Raw genomic sequence first — 20,088 nt, forward strand, 5'->3', positions numbered from 1 at the left:
GATTTACGTTAACTTTACTTACAAGGAACCTGTTATTGAAATTCCCGTCTACAAACCCAAACCACGTGCTTCGTATGCCCACATGTTTTCTAAATTCACCATCTATGGTTTATTTGCCATCAATGGAGGTATAAGACGGAACATCCACCATAATGCACCCCTCTGTATGAAATTCCTTAAACTACAGCAGGGACGTCATTTAGGGGTCGCCAGGGATTGCAACTGCGACCCCTGAGGTCTCCCTGGCTACCCCTAAAAAAAGAAAACGAGGAAAAAAAAAGAACTTTTGTTTTTTTTAAATGCAAGCCCCTGGACTGTGGCCAGCACCATGTGAGTCTTTGGTTCTGGTGTGGCTGGTATTCTTGTTCAAGCCTCTTTTAAAAAAAAAAAAAAAAAAAAAAACACATGGGTTCCACAAGTGTAATGGTTTGAGCAGTGACCCTAAATAAGTAAGAAAAGGAATACCAAATAATTTGTCATTCTGGAATTCTATACCATAATTGCTGGACTTATGCAAGGTTTATTTCAGGCACACTTCAGGGGGCGAGTCACTGATTTAGTCTGTTCTTAAAGACCTAAACTCAGCCTTTCATCCTTCTGAGGTCAATAAATGAGTACAAACACAGGTTGGGTGATATTGCATGTATTCTATATAAAGCGATTATAAGTGCTATATAATAAAACATCATCATTTGGCCATGACGTCTGCTTGCATTCACAGTAATTTGGTAATATGGGCCTATACACACTGTTCTTAACGATAGATATGGCGATCCATTCTTGTAGGAAATGTACATCACATTATAGTGATATCGTAACCATATTTTTCATACTGTACTTAGGAACAATGCTATGTGATACCACTTCCTGTTTTGTCAAGGGGTGAAAGGTTGTGTTCCATCGCTGCCCTTTATATCACTTTGGCGTGGGGTCAAATGACACCACTTCCTGTGATGTCATCAGAGATCAAGAGTCGTATGATGTCACTTCCGCTACCCATGGCATTTTGGTGAAATGACGTCCCTGAACTACAAGAATGGAAATATTGTGGTACAGGGCAAACATAAGAATCCCACTGCTTTCAAATTCTTTCTTCCTCTCAAGGTCACCTTTAAATCGCAAAAGGGTTAGGATGGCTGCTAGCTCGCTATCCACATGTTGCGTCCTGGCTGCCAGCATCCTAGGACATCCCAGTCCTTCACACCTTCACTGGACAGTTCCTCCATCAAATAAAAACACCCCAACACCAAAAGCAGGAACATTTTCACCATTGGTACCCAAAACTGCACAGATGCTTACAAGCAAGCTGCTAGCTGTGAGAAACCTGAAGGGTCTCCCTAGCTAGTCCCCAGGGATCTGTCATCCAGGTGGTCAGGACACAGCCATCGCTATTGGATCCAGTTCCTGTGGGTGGACCAGTGAGGGAGGGTCACCTGGATGGGTGGTCCTCAGGGAGTGGGGCACCGACATGTGAGACACGGTAGCCCCCTTCTTTCAACACCTTTTCCCCATCCTCCCAAGTAGGGCATTAAAAACCACTGCCCCCCACCCCCTTTTCCAACTTGAACACTTTTGCATTACACACCAGAGAACAGACTAAGACCAGAGCCGTTTACCTGACATGTCCCAATAAAAGGGTCAGGCAAAGTAGGCAATTGATCAGAATCACACACACCTGACAGCCCTTTCCCTTCCCCGTAGGGATAAAAGATGAGGCAAAAGAGCACAGTATGAGCAAGGCAGCCTACACAGTGAAACAGCTATCCAAACCCAGCAGTGCAAGAGGAGGAGAAAGGCGGAAAACATCGAGAGGCTGACGAGAAAAGACACAACCTTTCCCTATTCGACAAAACCCTGCGAAACCTCCACAGAAGGAATCGTAAGAGCGAGGACAATAGCCCAAGTGTGTTGCAGCAGATGTCAACCGTACACGCAGCGTATCAGCGCTGATAAGCCGGAGCGAGGGAGACTCCTGGTATTGTGGTACCGGCCTTGACTCCAGCTACAAGGAAAGCCAAGTGGTTCATCACAGTCGTTGAGTCGAAGGGAGAACCGATAAGAACCGGGCTGTGGTGAATGAAAGTTGCAAAGTGGCAAAGTGAGAGAAGTTCAAAGAACTGTAGAATTGTAAAGGAGAGGCCAGCTGCAGAAGGGGGCCGGCACCACGTGGGTGCTTATCCAAGAAACTCTGGTCAATCCCCATCTGTGTAAAACTGCAGATACCAGAAGGCCGTAGGAGAGACGCCAGGATAGGTCAAAGTGGTCATACAGGAGATCAAGCAAAATCCCCATAAAGTCGAAAGTCTTTGACCTACAAACTATAATGAAAGCAAGAGAAGTGAATCCTGCCACATGAGAAAGCAAGGGAATTGAATCCTGTATACATTGAAAGTAAACGGGAAGATGAAGTTGGCAAGAGTGAACCCGGAAGAGGGATGCTGACTTGAAGTGGGCAAAGTCTAAAGTCCCAAGAAATAGTGTGTTGACAAAGGTGAATCCCGCCAAGGGATGTCCACGGGAACTGTTTAAAAAGACATTAAGATTTTTAAGTGAAAGAACGAGCCATAGTGGACCCTGAGGAGGGAGGCTGAAAGTAAAGAGGGGTCAACGCCCAGAAGAGGGATACCCAGGGAGGAAGAATCCTCACCCAAAGTAAAACCATGAAACAAACTTTCATTTTGTTGAAGGAACTTTTGTTTTGTTGAATATGTCAGGCCCTCGAAGGCAAGAGACTTTCAAGAGAAACAAGAGTTGGGCATCGAAAGTTGTGATAGCTGAAAGTGGTACTGTCGACTTGTGCTGGGAAAGCCCGAGTGTGTGCTGTGCTCCAAAGGGAGATCCAAACTACTGCATCCTGACATGTTATTTGTGAACACTTCTTTCTTTTCTTGAAAACCATCCGACACCCATTTTGTATTAGTTGTAAGGTTTGGCAATAGGTTTCTTAGTATAGGCCCTTTTGATTTTTACACAACACCACTAAGACTGCCTTATTTTCATTTGATGATCGACGCTTGCTCCCATCTTAGATTTAGGTTTAGATTAGGCATTTTCCCAACCTGCATACAGTTGAATAAACACCCTTGAACTGTGATCACTTGTGTCTGTCTTTACTGTTGCCACCATGAGTTCCTTACATAAAACCCATGAATGTGTGGAGGAATTAGACATTGAAACATGGTTTACAGGCAATTGCACCAACCTGGTCCACACCCTATTACCTGCTTTGAAATTCATGTCAGCGACAGACTGGATAAATCAGGTAGGAGCAGATCTCATCTTCCCACCCTAGGTCTTCTCGTCTTTTGAAAGCTTGACTTGCAAATGTCCACCAAACCCCAATACTTGTTTCATCATTGCTACCATTTATAGGGACCCAGGTGAGTCCACCCTCTTTACCACTGAATAGGAATAATAAATTGCCAATCTAAAATAAAATCCTTTTTGGTGCTCAGGGGTCCGCCTAACAAACAAACGACTCTTTTCTCGAACTACTGTCACTGGTTAGTTAGGTTTATTATTTATTTTATTTAATGATGATTTTCATAGTTTGATGTTTTACTTTTTATCTGTATGTATGTGAAAAGTCATATGTTTGACTAACAAATTATTCATTTTTTTAAAAAAAGGTGACTATTCGTCTAAATCTGGTCGTCTGTTCATACCAATATGGTATCCTCAATGCTAACCTATCCCTCTATAACATACAAGGTAGTGCCAGGATTCAGCAGAAGAGAATCTTGGGGAATCATAGGGTGATATGGGTAGGGTGCTGTCGAAATAGAAAGTATATTGTGCCTCCTATTGTAATAAATATATTAATATTGGCCTACGCCAAGCTGCTTGAAAGTCGCTTGCGAAAGAAATCTGTGTTGCAAGGTCCTGACCTTAAATCCATGTAAGCCGCCATTTTAGGTCAAACCGACGTTTTAGGATTCGTTGTGTAAAAGTCACCCTGTGAGCTAAAATGATCGACAATGTCATTCCTGAATACAACATGGCCGTCTTGACCTCTGTACATAGCTAATGTGTAATTTGCCTGCAGGCCACTTGTTGAGGTCGTGAACTGATACCTTGTCCTTCATTGACCTATGTGTAGAAGGATTAGTCGTGCAATGAAACTAATCCACGAGCATATGTTGAGACAATGTATTCAAATACTGAACGAAGAACATCTGTTTAACTACATTGTATTAATGTTTAAGAAGGCCTGCATGGAAAACTTTAGAATACACAGTTATTGCATACGCTTGTTGATACATGTATTAAAGACAAAACAGTTATATGCGGTTATTTGGGACTTGGCACGAACCCTAGATCGGTGACGTATTAAAATGAATATTAACCCGAAGTGGGAATGGACATCGCGCCCACTAAATGTATAAAAAGCGAATGCATTCTAATGTACAGCGTCTCTCACTGAACACACTGAACCACGTTGGAGTTCGTTTTGTTGTACTGAGGGCCGATAGCGATCTGATTTTGCTCTGTTTTTGTAACTGGATTCAGTATAAAGTACTTTGTATGTTCCTTTGTAACCCGTGTTCGGTGTATTTCCTTTTGGGGTACTCAGCCTCGATATTTTATTTCTGTTTTCACAGTGAAGGGTGTTTGAAAAAATATAGCAACGTGGAAATGGGGAAAGAGAGCTTAGAAAGATAGTAGAGTGTTGGGACTTGTAGTGATAACCTAGGACGACTCTGGAAGTTGTCACTACTCCAAAATGGTGCCTAGATTAGACTGGTCCAGCAGTCAAAAGGAAATGCCATAGTATCTCTGTGATGAGTAAGGTTCTGCCCATAAAGACTCTGAACAGTCAGATGATGTTGCTTGGCAAATTTCTAACGTGGTTCATCGTCTGGCTCGGCCCGGTGTAGGTTTACCTAACCTTCCTAAACTCTCCTGCCCACCTGCCTTCTCCCCTGGCTTTTCACTTTGCCTGCATTTTCTTTGTTGTCTATATACTCAATCTTTGCTCCTGTTCCTCTATTCCCTTACCATTCCCTTGCAGTCCGTGGTCCTGATGGTTGTAGTGCTCTCAGCTTTCAGGCACTCTCCAGGCCTTGTTAGTTTTTTGTTGTCCACCCGTCGGTCCCCGCTTCAGGGGAAAGCAGTGGAGAGCCTGCACAGAGGGCTTTCCCTGTGGGCTACAGGCATACCACTCTGGGTTTGTATGGGGTGGCCTCTGAGTGAAGTATTCCTCTCCATCAACGTGACAATGACCCCCTTCATTGGTCCGATCATGGCCTTCTCTTATCACGTTTGGCTAGACAAGAAAAGCTTTGTGTTCCCTCTTACACCATGGAGGGTAAAGTGTTCCTTCAGGTTCGACCAAAGAAAGTCTGCTTTTCTGAAATGTTTAAGCCCCCTCCAATGTCATGGTTACCTTGAATGCTCTGCTTGTAAATCTGCAACTCAAGCTCCTAAATACATTGGATGTCTTGGCATCCATCACCAGCAGGAAATAGAAACCACTACAGAAATAAAATAACTGGTTTGACAATGAATTTGCCCTCCTGAAAGGCAAAACTGAACTCAAGACCACCGCTGGCACAGATCCTGGGAGCTTAAAGACAAACTGACCAGCTTAAAACACCAGCGAGGCTGCTAGGTTGTTATAAAGCAGATGAAAAAAGACGTCTTCCAAGTAGTTTAGATTTATAAAACGTTGAGCAACCTTTCAGAAAGCAAACTTTCCTCTGCTGCCTGGTAAGAACTTGCAGACAACCTGTCCACTTTCTTTGAAGACAATATCAACAATATACAATTTAACAGTGCTGCCATTTTGAGATATTCATCCCCTCTGCTACAACCATCCAAACCCAAGGCACATTTCCCCACTTTTAGAGTGCTTACCCAATAGAAATCTCCATAACAGTTTAAAAGGTGAAAGCACATCTTTCCTTGTCCAGCTACCACTATTGATGCCAACATTGCCTAGGTGGCCCCATCTTTGGCTGTTTTGATCAACAGTTCCTTTGAGCTAGGCTGCTTCATGACACTCTGAAAAGGACTTGGAGATCCCCTCTCTGGGAAAAACCCGATGACCCAGGAATTGTATTTTATTTACTTATTTACTGGGTATTTATAATGCGCCTATAAACAATGTGTTCAAGGTGCAACAAGACAAGAGGGAAGGGGGGACAGGAAGGACAGAAACATAATGGTCCTACTAGGCCTTGTGACATTCGGATCGTGCAAGTGCAGTAACAAGATGTGCAGGGGAGAGGGGAGGGTAGGGAAGTTCCGTTCAGGGCGTAAGGGCCTGAGAGAAAGTAAGTGCCACAGGAGGACCAGGTGGACAGAGCCTGGGGAATACAGAGAGTGCAGGGGAAGAAAGGTCCATGAGCTAGGTGCAAGGTAAGGGGCTGGAAGGGCTCAAGGGTCCAGTCCCCGGCAGGCTAGTGTTGGAGGGGGGCCCGGAAGGGCAAGTGCAGATTGAAGGGGTGTCAGGGGAGACCAAGTGCAGGGGTAGACTGGAGGGGGGGGTAGGTGCCCTGTATGAATTTGAAGGAACCAGGTAGCCAGTCAAGCAGCAGACGGGGACATTAGCAGGGAAGAGGGAAGGAGGAAGAGAAAAGGAAGGGCTTGAGAAGCTTCTGTAACTTAAGAAGATAATGCTCAAGTCTGAGAGGGGAAGGGAGGCCACTGCAGAGGAGGTGAGATATCTACCTCCCACTATCTGCTTGGAAAAGCGTCTGATCTGCAGAGAGTTAGAGCTAGAAGACTGAAGAGCTCTAGCAGGAAGGTTTATTTAGGGAGCGAGAGTTGGATATAGCAGGGTCGCAGGCACAGAAAGCCTTGTGGGTGATGAGGAGGGTGTTGACCTTGATCCTCGCAGCAATCGGCATCCAGTGGAGAGATTTTAGGGCTGGAGAGATGCGGCCCCTGGGCTTGAGGCCAAGGATAAGTCTTGCAGCCCTATTCTGGATTAGTTGATTTGGGTGAAGGGAGGAGTTAGGCAGATTGAGCAAGAGGCTGTTGCAGTATTCCAGCCTGGAGAGGACCAGAGCTCTGGAGACATTGAGATTCTGGGGGAAGGAGAGAAAAAGAAAAATGCCTCTGTGGATGTGCAGCTGAAAGAGGGCCTTCTTGGCAAGGTCTGTGATGTGAGGGCAGAAGCGGAGAGAGGGAGAGAGAGAGAGGAGTTGAAGATGATAGCAAGGTTTTTTGTTTCACAGGAGGGTGAGGAGAGGGGGCCCATGGAGGGCGGCCAGCGTGTGAGAGGGAAAGAGGCAGTAGGGGTCCCTATGAGAAGGATCTTTGGCTTACTGGCATTAAGGCAGAGGTCGAACGCAGTGCACCATGCCTGTATAGCGGACAGGCAGTCAGGAATGAAAGGGGAAGAGGAGGTAAGTTAGAAGGAGAGCTGCATGTCATCCGCATAAGACTGGAAGTTAGGAGATAAGGTGGAGATCAAATGGGCTAGAGGGGCCAGGTAGATGTTGAAAAGCCAAGGCGAGAGGATAGAGCCCTGAGGGACACCGTAGGTGGAGAGTGAGATGGAGGAGAGACAAGGGCCCAGTTGAAGCTGTGAAGGTCAGGCTGAGAGGAAGGAGGTCAACCAGTCCAGAGCCAGGTCCGTGTTGCCAAGGGTATCATGGATCCAATTTATAAGTGTGGCATGATTGACCATATGAAAGGCTGAGGAAAGGTCAAGAAGGTTGAGATTCAGTGTGGTGGATAAGCTGGGAGTTGGCCAGCATCTCCAAGGGTTTGCCCAGGAAGGGGGTAATGGAGATAGGGTGGTAGTTAGCCAGACAGGAAGGGTTGGAAAAAGGCTTTTTGAGGAGAGGGTGCACAAGGGAGTGCTTAAGGAGTGAGGGGAAGCATCCAGTGACAAAGGAGTGATTGCAGAAATTGACCAAGGCTGGTGCAAGGGAGACAATGTTGTCCTTGATAGTTCTGGAGCAGGGGAGCACCTGTGTGGATGTGACTTTTTGGATGAGACGTTCATAGCGCACACTTATCTAGAAAACTCATCAGGTGTTAGCCACCCCCCTATCACGAACACCTGAGAGAAAATGATGACACTCGGATCACATTCAGACTGGAGGGGAACTGCTCCGGATCACCAACACATCTTATGATTCCTCCCTACATCTAAAACTGGATGATACAGAACAGTCTAACACCTCCAAGACAGAAGCAATCTAGATTGGGCTCTGCAGTCCTCTTTTCTCAAGATTTCTTCGCCCTATACTGTGGGTACCAGTCTAGCAAAGTATCCTGCCCGACTTTGAGTAGAGTGTAGAGTGGCCAAAGGTGCTGGGTGCCTCCACCTGTCACATGATGCTCAGTCCAGGGCAATGTGGGGAGATTCCCCTGGCCATCAACATCATGTTACAGTCTCTTGGCAGGAGCTAGACACAGGGAGCACGATCACTCCCTGGTCCCTTTAAATTAATCAATTGTTCCGAGAGACATTGAATACAGGAGTAACAGGGCCCCAATCTGACAGGAGCAGCTCTGGCAGGGTGGTCATAACTCCTGGACTTGTAACACTGGTGCTGCTGTGGAAGAGGACACCGTTAATATCTCACTGAAAAGATAGAATGCTACAGAACCACTTGCTTCTGGGTAATATGTGGCCTGCTGAAATAGCACTGGGTCCCAAGGTCAGACAGCATGTGCAAGCAACCACTCACCAAAAAACCTTCACTGTTCTGACTTGCATAGTGGGATTGAATAATACAATGTGTGATTGTGGAACACAGAGTTCTGTGGCCGCTATTCCAGGCTCTACGTCTACAAAATGGAATTTCAAGATGGTGGCTGGCTTTCATCAAGGCTCAGATTGCATGTCAACATGCTGGGCAGGATGGTGCACAGATGAGGTAGAGAGACCAGCAACAAATACTGGCTAACTTATTAGGTGTTATGCTTGAAAAACACACACCTGAATATGGTCAATGGACTGTGGCCCTCCAGGTATGGCTAGACTGCTAATAAGCTGATTTCTTTTACAGAATGGTGTGGATGTTTAGAGGCAAAGGATGAGTAGCTTTGCCGAGAGATGGAGATGAGAGTAGATCAAGATTACATTAGAGCAGGAGGAAGACGTCTGAAGAGAGCAGGCTAGTGGTCAAGTGAAGAGGACGGAGTTGGTGAAGAGTAAAGAAGTGGTAAGGAGAAAAAAGGCAGTAGAGAATATGGAAGTGGTTAAAATTAACAAGTAGTAGAGAGTAAGGAGTTAGTGGGGAGTAAGGAGTTGGTGAGGGAAAACATCAAGAGGGGAGAGATGGCTAAAAAGAGCTGGAGGAGGAAGGGGTACAGAGGAGGTTGGAGATGACATCAGAAAAGAAGAGTGGGTGATAGCAATGAGGAGGGGGTTGGAAGAAAGAAATGGAGGAAGGGTGGGACAAGTAGTAAGGAGGAGAATGAATAGGAAGGTGAGAAGGAGGAAGAGGAGGAATAGTGGAGAGGGACTGAAACAGTTGATAGTTGCAGCAGGCATGATACAAGCATGACAGGAGGGAGTTGAGGAAGGGTGGGCACATGAGCATGTGGATAAATGTCCAGGCGGTACAAAAGGAAGTCAATGGGGGAGTACAGTGAAGAGAAGAACACATGACTAGCATGAAAAGACATATTAGGACTCACCCTGAACATGTTCAACAGAAGGCTCCACCCACACAAATCGCATGCAACATGGCCTGGGAAAGTTCACCTGGGTCAACTGAGGTTTTGGTGTGGGTGAGCCCTCCAGGGCTTAAATCTGAACTCGCTTCAGAACGTTCCTCTTCCAAGATGGCACTGGGGTTGGTTCGCCCTCACCCCATGCACTTTTCTGGTACCAAGTCAGAGGTGGCAGTGCTGTTTCACTACAAAGGAATCATCAGTCTTAAGGATGAAGAAATGCTGGATCCTCGCGCCTGAATGAGTTCTTTGCTCTGTGGTGTTTGCTATTCCACTCTTCTTCTAGTTCCAGCCTTGTCGTCTGCAGTCTGTTGGTCCATTTTCCCATTCTTCCTTGTCTGCTGTTTTTTTGTTCTCCTGTTGGTGTGCTGCCCCTTCCTGTTTCTGTTTCTTGGATCCTGTTCTGGGTTCTTCACTATACTTGCTCCAGCCTCCTTACGTAGCTTACTCCAGTCTGCAGTGCATCTGCTCACCTACCTGAGATTCTATGCCAATTACTACCACCATTATTGTACAGCCTTTCAAGACTAATAACATTGACCAGATTAATTGTGGATTTTTTCCCTTTTTAGTTTTCCCGCAGAAGAGTGTTTCCTCTTTGGTGGTGACTGGTTTATTTATTCATTTATTGTTGGCTTGTTAGGCGCTTATATAGCAAGTAAAATACTGTTTCAACGCGCCCACAGGGAGAGGGGAGGGAACAAGGGAGTAAAATACATTACAAAACACGATAATTAATAAAAGCAGTGGAGGGAAAGGACAAACTTACTATGCCTTGAGAGTATTCAGAACGTGCAAGTGCAGCAAGGAAAAGGGCAGAGGGCGTAAGTGCTGGGGAGTCCGGGTTCATGGGTGAGCCACAGATGAAGTGCTTGAGTTGATGACTGCTACGTGGCCAGGGGCCACGTTAGGAGTAAGGGCAAACCTCTGAGGTGGAGGGTGTGCCAAGGCAGGTGCTGAGGGTAGGCAGGAGCTGGGCAGATTGGGTGTGGGAGGTCAGGGGCCCCGAGAATGCAAAAGGGCTCCGGACACCAATTACAACAACTGTGGGATTAGCAGAGAAGAGAGTAAGGGAAGGAGGAGGTGAAGAGGCAGGTCTTGAGGAACTTCTGGAATTTAAGAAAGCCCTGCTCAAGATGCAGAGGGAGGCTGTTCCATAGGAGGGAGTCAGCTGAGGAAAGCGATCAACCACCTACCCCCTGTTTAGCAAAGCGCTTTACACACAAGGTGTTGGTGCCAGAGGAACGAAGTGGTCTAGAATGGGGAGGATTTAGTAAAATAAAGTTGGAGATAGTGTGGTCCCCAGGCCCAGACAGTCTTGTGGATGATGCAGAGGGATTTGAATTTAATCCGTGCAACAACCGGGAACCAATGAAGACTTTTTAGGGCAGGAGAGATGTGGTCCCTGGGTTTAAGACCAAGGATAAGTCTTGCTGCACTATTCTGGATTAGCTGTCGGGTCGCAGAGAGGAAGAAGGTAGATTCAGGAGGAGGCTATTGCAATAGCCAAGCCTAGTGAGAACCTGGGCTCAGGTAACATTGAGCCTCTGGGGGAAAGTGAGAAAAGGGAGAATTCCTTTGAGAAGGAAGAGCTGAAAGTGGGACTTCTTGGCAATGTCCTGAGTGTGGGGGAGTAAGGAGAGAGAGGAGTCCAAGATGACTCCAAGGTTTCTGGCTTCAGAAGAAAGAGCAGGGAGAGAGCCCATGGAGGAAGGCCAGAGTGAAGGGAAGAAGGAGGGAGCAGTGGTCCCAATAGGAAGGATCTCAGTTTTACTAGCGTAGAAGCAGAGCTCGTTGGGGATGCACCAGGACTGGATGGCAGAGAGGGTGCAAGAGGGACAACATGAAGTTTGAAAAAGAGATGTGTGTCATCTGCAGAACACTGGAAGTTGGAGGAGAAGGAGGAGATGAGGCATGCAAGCAAGGCAAGGTAGATGTTAAAGATCAAAGGGGAGAGGATAGAACCCTGGGTTGGGGTCATCTCCGGACACAATGGCTTCCTCAGTGGGGCAGCCAATATTCAAAGACAGATGCATGAATCTGTTGGTAGGATCTGCCCATAGCAAGTCCTCTTAGTCATGGGACCATAGCAACTCATTGAAGAGGGAGACAGGAATGAGGTGTGGGGAACAGAGCCATGACCTTGAGACAAGGAGACGGCGAGGATCTCTACGGCAACACCTATTCAGAGATTAAGATGGCATGCACCTTGGTGGCTTGTCTGGGGGTTGTTCTACTATTATTTGACCCCAGGGCTGCTTTGCCCAGCCTAGAGTGCATGTGCATGGAGGATATTGAGACCCGGGCATAGGGTCTTTCCAGGAGCCAAGGACAGTAAGCAGAGCACCTGAAACTACAGAGGGAAGAGCCACGAATGCATGCGTGGGCACTGTGATGATTTCTCCTGCCCGGCCATGGCTGCCACCATCAGGGGGACTCATTGGGCAAGCCCTACCACATGCCTCATGACCTGAAGCCAGGGGGCCATATAAGGAGGATGCCGTGGTCTCCTACATGTCACATGCCGTCCGGGGATCGTCATATTAGATGTAGGGCACTGTTAGAGAAAACTTTAGAAGTATGCATTCTGATTCTGCGTGCTTTCGGTTTGCAGACCTGCATAGTTAACATCCGCCAACATTTTCTAGAAATCATAACTTGAACGTAATAAGCCCAAGGGAGGCCCCGGGGGGGAATGCGCAGCGTTGCCCCGGGGTAGTTTTGGGCGCTGCACAGGCCAGCGATCTGGCCTGCGCATAGCGCGTCGCTGGGGGGGACATTTAAGGGGCAGGGAAGGTTCGAGAGCAGGCGACCGTTGAGGGCGAGTCTTTGTCCAGGCCGCTTGCTTCAATCCTTCCCTGCTTGGGGCCTGGTAGAGTAAGGGGAGGTGGTAAGGTAGGAGAGCGGGTTCCTTGCTAGGGAGTTATATATAATTTTAAAAAAATCTGGTCGTTTGCATTAGGCAATTTCATATATTTGCGTCGGGTGTTAGGGGGCAGAGTCCTGGGAGCTTGCCGTACATAAGGCTGTCCCTGTGCGTACCTTCGGGGGGGGGGGTGTTCCCATCGCGGCTTGTCAGGTCTGCGCGGGTGTTCGTAGACCCACGGGGAAGGTTCCGGGGGTCGCAGGTGCCGCTTTCTGCTGGCGGGTCCGGCGGGGAAGTGTGCAATTTTGCTGGCCTCCCTCGGTCTCGGCAGCGGGGAGGGGCCTATGTGCTGTAAGTTGTAGCCCAGCATTAGCCTTTCAACTCAGGGCATGTGTGCGGTGCGGCCGGGCCTCCAGCAGGGGGCTGGGTGTAGAGAGAGGGAGGGGTTCGGGGTGCTCAGCAGCGGCCGCGAGTAGGAGTAGGGTTTTAGGGGTGGGAGGGACAGTTGTGGAGGCAATTTTTGGCAGTTGGGTGGGGTGTTTATAAAAAAAAAAGTATTCTTTTTTACACTGATTAAGGCAGTGTGCCTGAACATTAATTAGTGCCATTGCTCAATTTAAGGTTATTCAGTGGTCATTCAGTGGGGGTTCATCTGTTCTGTCCCCTGTATCCTCAAGTAATTGGGGATAGCTTGTGTTGTATTTATTTATTTATATTTTAATTATTTAATTTTTAATTTCATTTACCTAGTTTTCTATCGTTTTCCGGGTTTGCTGAGGCCGTAAAGGGGGTTTTAGTGTTTGGGGCTGTCGTGGTGCGGTTCCTTTTCTGGGGGGGGGTGGGGAGGCACGGCCCAGGCGTCATCTAACAGGTTGCAGAACCTTATTCGGGGGGCCATTAAGGGGCGGGTGGCTGGGGCCAGAGCCGGTAGCGCCAAGGAGTAGCTGGTGTTCGGGGTTTTGGCAGGAATTTTTGGTGGAGGCCAGGCTGCGTGTGCTTGGGGTATTGCGGTTTTGTCTGGTGTCAGGGAAATGTGCCGGATTGCGCTGGTAGTTTTTTCCTTTCTGCGGTAGGCTAGTGGTCTGTGTGGGTTGTTGGTGAGCAGTGTTTTATCGGGGTGCCCACGAGTATTGAAGGGTGCCGTATGAAGATGGTGGGCCAGAAGGATAATAAACAAGGGCTCATTGATGCCAAGGCATTGAGGGAGGCCCTGGCGATTATCAGCAGGGCTACCAAAGCGCAGCTTGAGGGGGCGGTGTCAGAGGTCACGGGAGGGAAGGAGGGAGATGGAGGTAGACCGCAGAGGAGAGCTGCAGCGGACGGAGCGCTTGCAGCAGTAGTGGCATGTAGCCCTGCGGCCGGGAGAGGGGGAGCATGGGATGTGGGGGGCAGAAGGTCCAGGAGGGAGACTCATAGGAGAGCAGCGAGGAGGGCCGGGGAGGGGGAAAATAGAGCAAGGAGGGTGCCGGGGGGAGAGGGTTCTGGCAGAGAAGAAGGTGAGCGGAATGTGCATGGGGGTGAGGGCCTGGAAGAGGAAGAGAGGAGGGGAGACAGGATGCAGAAGGGGGTGGTGGCGCAGAGAGGCAGGGGAGGTAAGTATCTACAGAAGAGTGTGAGGGGGAGAAGGAGGGAGTGGTCACCGGAGAGCAGTGAGGAAAGGTAGAGGTGCGGAACGACCTCCCCATTTAAGAGGGCGTCGGGTGGAGGGCTTGGGACGGCCCCCACAGTTCGTCAGGAGCAGCCAATGGAGGGTTTGAGAACAACCCCTCTACAGGATGTTGGGGTGCAGCCTAGAGGGCGCAGCACGTCCCCTAGCGAGGAGGATCAGAGGGTGGAGGTGAGGACCCCTCGCCCAGGAAGAGAAGAGCAGGCAGGGGATCTTACGGCCCCGCCTAGAAGAAGGAGACGGAGCGATGGGGCAGACGCCCTAAGTTCGCCTGAGGAGGAGCTACCCGGAACAAGAATGTGCTTGCAACAGCCCTGGTATGGCATTGGGGATGATAGGGTGGAAGAGTATGCGGGGCAATGGGGCGATGAGAGTTACGGGGTGGCTAGGAGGAGGGGGAGAGGGAGTGAGGGGTTAAGGTGGGATGGGGATGTGGGTTGGTATGGAGGGCGGCAGCGGAGCGGCTGGGGGAATATTGGGTTAGGCGAGTCTTCTGACATGTTTTCTTCCCGCAGCAGGAGCCCATTGAGGAGGGAGACGAGGAGCGTTGGTGTGGAGGCAAGGCTGCAGTCGGGCGACGGCAGGGCAGAGCGAGGTGAGCCGGGTAGGGAGTGGTCAGATGCATGGCAGAGGGGAGACACGAGGTCGGGGCCAAGTGGGGAGGGGGTGAGGGTGCTAGGGGTGAGGAGAGATGTGAGCATGCAGGCTGCAGGGGCTTGTCAGGGGAGAGAAAGCTGTCGTCTGTGGAGGTCCAGATGGACGGGGCGATGGAGACCGGGGCAACGGAGGTGCAGGCAACAAAAGATAAGGAGACAGAGGGTAAAGGGAAGGATACGAAGCTGCCATATATGGGCATCACTAAACCATTGGGAGCACACTTGATGGCTTCCACAAAGGATAAGATTTGGGCTGGTGAATTTGTGGACGTTTTCAAGCTGTTGCACAGGGAGGTTAGAGCCAAGGAGGGTTCGAAGGAAGAGGAGAGGGAGTTGGCATTGCGTCCGAAAGTCCCGGTGACAATAGGGAATTGGACATCAGCGTTTATCATATACGCCAGTGTTTACTGCAAGAAATTCCCAGAGAGGTGTGTAGCACTGCTGAAATATATGGATATTATTAGGAAGGCTTTCACGAGTTTTGGGGGTTTTGTGTGGGTGAGGTACGACGAGGGAATTAGGGCAAGATTGGCTGAGGATAGCCAGGCGGTTTGGGGGGAGATAGATATGGACCTCTGGCTGCAATGGATGGCGCCGACAAGGCCTGCGCCGACGGTGCACACTGCAAGTGGCTTACCCGTGCCTTACCGGCCCTTTCTTGGTCGCCCCGCTCCTGAAGGGGCGGGGGGAGGAGGCAGGGGTCAGCATGTGTTGGGGTTTCAACAAGGATGGCTGCACGGGGACGGCGTGTAGGTTCAGGCACGAGTGCACCAGATGTGCAGGGCGGCACCTGGTTACACAGTGCTTCCAGCAAGGAGACCGTGGACGGGCGCGGGGAGCGGGACGAGGGATTGTGTGGAAAGGCTTCTACTCCAGTTAAGGTAGAGGTTCTGGAGTGGTGGCTCCGTTTTTATCCGGACAGGGAAGGGGCGAAGAACTTGGAGGATGGTTTTAGGGAGGGTTTCAGGTTAGGGTACCAAGGTCCGAGGGTGCGTAGATGGGCGGAAAATCTGAAAACAGCCAAAGAAAAGGGGGATGTGGTTAAGGAGAAGTTGCACAAGGAAGTGGCATTTACCGGGCGATTTGGTTATATCCCCGTTGGGGGTGGTGCCCAAGAAGGTGCTGGGAGAATTCAGACTGATACATCATTTATCATGGCCAGAGGGTTTGTCAGTCAATGATTTCATTGCCCCGGAAGATTGTGGGGTGTCATGTGCGAGCGTGGACCAGGCAGTGGAATTGATAAGGAAGGTGGGTCGCGGTGCATTTTTGGCCAAGTGTGATATCAAGGCAGCGTACAGGTTGCTGCCGGTGCACCCAGAGGATTTTTGGTTGCTGGGTATGCAATTTGAGGATGGCATCTATGTAGACAAGGCTCTACCGATGGGATGCGCTGTTTCTTGCGCTTTGTATGAACATTTTAGTTCATTCCTGCAGTGGGTTTTTACGTATAGTTCAGGTGCGGAGGGGCTTTTACACTACCTGGATGATTTTTTGTTTATCGGCGGGGCGGATGACGAATCTGAGTGCAGGAGCATGCTTCAGACTTGTCAGGCATTGATGCAGGAGCTGGGGGTGCCTTTGGCCGAGGATAAAATGGAAGGGCCAGCGGTGGTTTTGACATTTTTGGGGATTGAGCTGGATTCCAGGACAATGCCATCACACTTGCTGCACGACAAGGTGAGTCGTTTGGTGGGTTTGCTGGAGAAGGTGGTGGGGGCGCGGAAGGTGACTGCTTGAGATGCAGCAGTTGGTAGGGCATTTGAATTTCGCATGTAAGGTGGTGGCCCCGGGGCGTACCTTTTGTAGGAACATGTCGAGGGCCATGGCGGGAGCTAAATGCCCACATCATCGGGTGAGGGTTTCAGGGGCGGTGCAGGAGGATTGCAGGATCTGGATGCGTTTCTTGGAAGGGTTTAATGGGGTGTCCATGTGGCTACAAGGGGATCCAGTAGTCTGGGAGGTGCAGATATTTCCGGATGCAGCAGGTGCGGGGGGTTTCGGAGTCTTCTGGCAAGGTAGATGGTGTGCAGAGAGGTGGCCGTCGAGGTGGCCGGAAGAGGGGAGGAGTATTGCATTCCTTGAATTCTTTCCATTGTTGGTAGCATTGGATCTGTGGGGCAGGGAGTTGTCAAATAAGAAGGTGAATTTCAATGTGGACAATGAGAGCGTGGTCAATGTCATCAATAGGCAGTCAGCAAGGGACCAGAGGGTGGTGAAGTTATTGAGGGAGTTTGTGTTGCGATGTCTTGAATGGAATGTGCTGTTCAGGGCTACGCACGTACCGGGTAAAGATAATGGCATCGCTGATTCATTATCTTGTTTTCAATGGCAGAAATTCCGTGGATTGGCACCTGGAGCAGACCAGATCGGGCAGCGGATCATGGAGGAGCTGTGGAAGCTAGGAAACGGAGAGCTCTGTCGCTAGTGGAGGGCTCTTTGGCACTGTCGTCTAGGGCAGTGTACAGGAGGGCATGGGGAGAATTTCTAAAGAAGTGGGCTCATAGCTGGAAGGGCTGGGAGGATGCTGAGGAGCGCAGAAGGGATGATGTGGTTAATTTTCTTTTGTGGTGTATGGATAACGGTTGGCCGAAGGCCACCATAGCAGGGAAATTGGGGGGAATAGCCTTCTACGGCAAATGGTTTTGGGGGTTTTCTTCTAATGGGTGGGGAGTTGGCGAGCAGGATGTTAGAGGGTTGGGCGAGGGAAAAAGATGGGGTGAAGGATAGCAGACGGCCGATATCAGCAACCCTGTTGGTCAGATTATGCAGGGCCCTGGAGGTAGTTTGCTGGTCGGGTTTGGAGGGGGATATGTTTCAGGCTTGCTTTACATGGTTGTTTTTTGGGGCATTCAGGGTGTCGGAGCTTGTGGGAGCGAAAGGGGACGCGGGTGGGTTACAGTGGGAGAATGTCAATTTTTCGGATTTGGGGGTGGATATTTGGATTGGAAGGTCAAAAAACTGACCAGAAGGGGAAGGGCTGCTGGGTGTCGCTGGGGTGGGGAAGTAATGAGCTGTGCCCGGTGAGGGCGGGTTTGCCGTGGAAGGAGTTATCAAGAGGAAGGTTGGGGTTGGTTTTTAGACATGCTGAGGGGTCAGGGGTGTCGGCAGCGCAGGTGCTGGGGGTTCTGAGCAAAGCATTAGGGGTGGTGGGGGAAAAGCCTGAGGATTTCGATACGCATTCATTTCGGATGGGTGCGGCATCAGAGGGTAACCGTTTGGGGCTGTCGGAGGATAAGGTCAAGAGTTTGGGTAGGTGGAGGCCTAGGAAGTATAAGGGTTATATCAGGGAGCTGGGAAAAGAGTCTGGTTGAGAAGGGGCAGCGGGGTCATGGTGTGGGGGGGCTCTTTGTGGGGGGCGGGGGGTGGAGGTACGTAAGTGAGACTGATTTCTTTTGCAGAGACGGCGAGGAGGCCGGGGCAGATTCGGCAGATTTGGATTGTCGGGCACTCGATTGTGAAGTGGGTGGGCAAAGAGGCAGAAAAGAGGGTGTTCGGCATACAATTGAGCTGCAGCTATGAAATGGGGATTGTGAGGTGGTGAGGGCTTGGGGGGCTATGCTGGGATCAACTGCTGCCCATGCTAGCGGGGATGAAAGAGCGTTTTGGGGCCCCGGACGGTTTAATGATATATGCTGGGGAGAATGATCTGGTGCGGGATACGGGAGTAGCTTTGTTGAAGAAGATGAAGAGGGACCTGGCATGGCTTAGGGAAATTTGGCCTAAGGTAAGTTTGGTATGGACTAAGTTGTTACCGAGGAGAGTGTGGGGGGGTGCAGTGAGTGAAGGTGCGGTAGAGTGCACAAGAAAAAAGATAAACAGGGAGATGATAAGGTTTTGTGGCCTGGCAGCGGTGCAAGTTCTTGAGCACAAGGAGATTATATATGAGAACTTTGAGGTTTTTAGGGAAGATGGAGTTCATTTGTCGCTTTACGGTAATAGCTACTATCTGCTGGATTTAAGGTTGTTGGTGGAGGATATGGTGAAGAGTTGGAAGTGTTGAGCACCTCAGTTGTGGGGCAGAAAAGAACACCTCAGGGGAGGGTTTTTTCTGGTGGCAGGGGGCATGGCCTCTTTGGATGAGGGGGAGGCAAGCAATGGAGGGGGATAGCGCAGATAAGGATGGGGGTGGTGCTATTTGCACAAACGGGCTACCCCGGGGATGCAGAGAGGGGAGCAAGTCTGGAAGATGGAGGGGCATGGCCGCGGGGAGAGGGTGGCAGAAAGCGGGGGCGAAGGCTGTAGAAGATGGTTAGGGGATGGTAAGGACGTGGAGATAGGTAGGGAGGAAATTGGGGTTATTCATTCAAGTGTTGGGGGCTTTAAGAGTTAATTATTTATTTAATGTTTGGTGAAATGTTAAAGCAGTGAATTTAGTCTGTAAGGCCGGGGGCTAGGTTAGCATTATTTGTGAGCTTTGGCCTGTCACATTAAAGCGACCTTTTCCACTTTTAAGCAAGTCTGGGTTTTGTGCAGTGAGCCCAAAAGTTGCTTACTAGGTAAGTGGTTAGCGGTCAAGTGAAAACGCAGCAAAGCAAAGCTCTTCCAGCTTTGTTTTCCACTCTGCCATGCAGAAACAAAGATGGCGGAGCTGCTAATACAGGTCAAGTGTGAGGCGCTCAACAAAGTTTAGCCAGGTAATCTTTCACACCTTAAACACTTAACAACTTGCCCAACCGCCTATCCCCAGAGAGCACATTATGCTTCCCAGGTGCGGCACATCAAATATGAATCAGCCAAGCGTGAAGGAACAGAGGAGAATATAAACATGAGGAGAAAGGGGTGGGTGTGGGTGGTTAGTGGAGCAGAGCAGTGAGTGGTGAACAGGAGAAGGAGCTGATGGCAGTGGTGGAGGCAGCTTTGGTGCCAGAGGGGGTGGAAAGCTCCTAAATGAGCACCAAGATTTTAAACAATTCATGAGTGAACCCTCAAAGGATGTTGAATGTTCTCAGTGGAGGGGCCTACATATTTTTGCAAGAGACTGAGCATAATGAGGAAGGGCAAAATACTTAAGTGGGATTCGGGAGGGTCTCCCCATTCCAAAAAGGGAATTTATTTTTAAATAATGTGCTGAAATCATGCCTTTTGCAGCACAATTTGTGCGAAAGGTGGGATAAAAAGCAATACAATTTACAATACATGACCAATATTCAGTACATTTCATGATTTACAGGTAGCCGAGAGGACGCATTATTTCATCAAATTAACGTGAATGACCAAACCTAGCAAGAGGGCCAAAATAATTAAGCAGTGACCCGTTC

The sequence above is a fragment of the Ambystoma mexicanum genome, chromosome 6p (genome assembly GCF_040938575.1).
Source record: "Ambystoma mexicanum isolate Mex_15411 chromosome 6p, UKY_AmexF1_1, whole genome shotgun sequence".
Lineage (NCBI taxonomy): Eukaryota > Metazoa > Chordata > Amphibia > Caudata > Ambystomatidae > Ambystoma > Ambystoma mexicanum.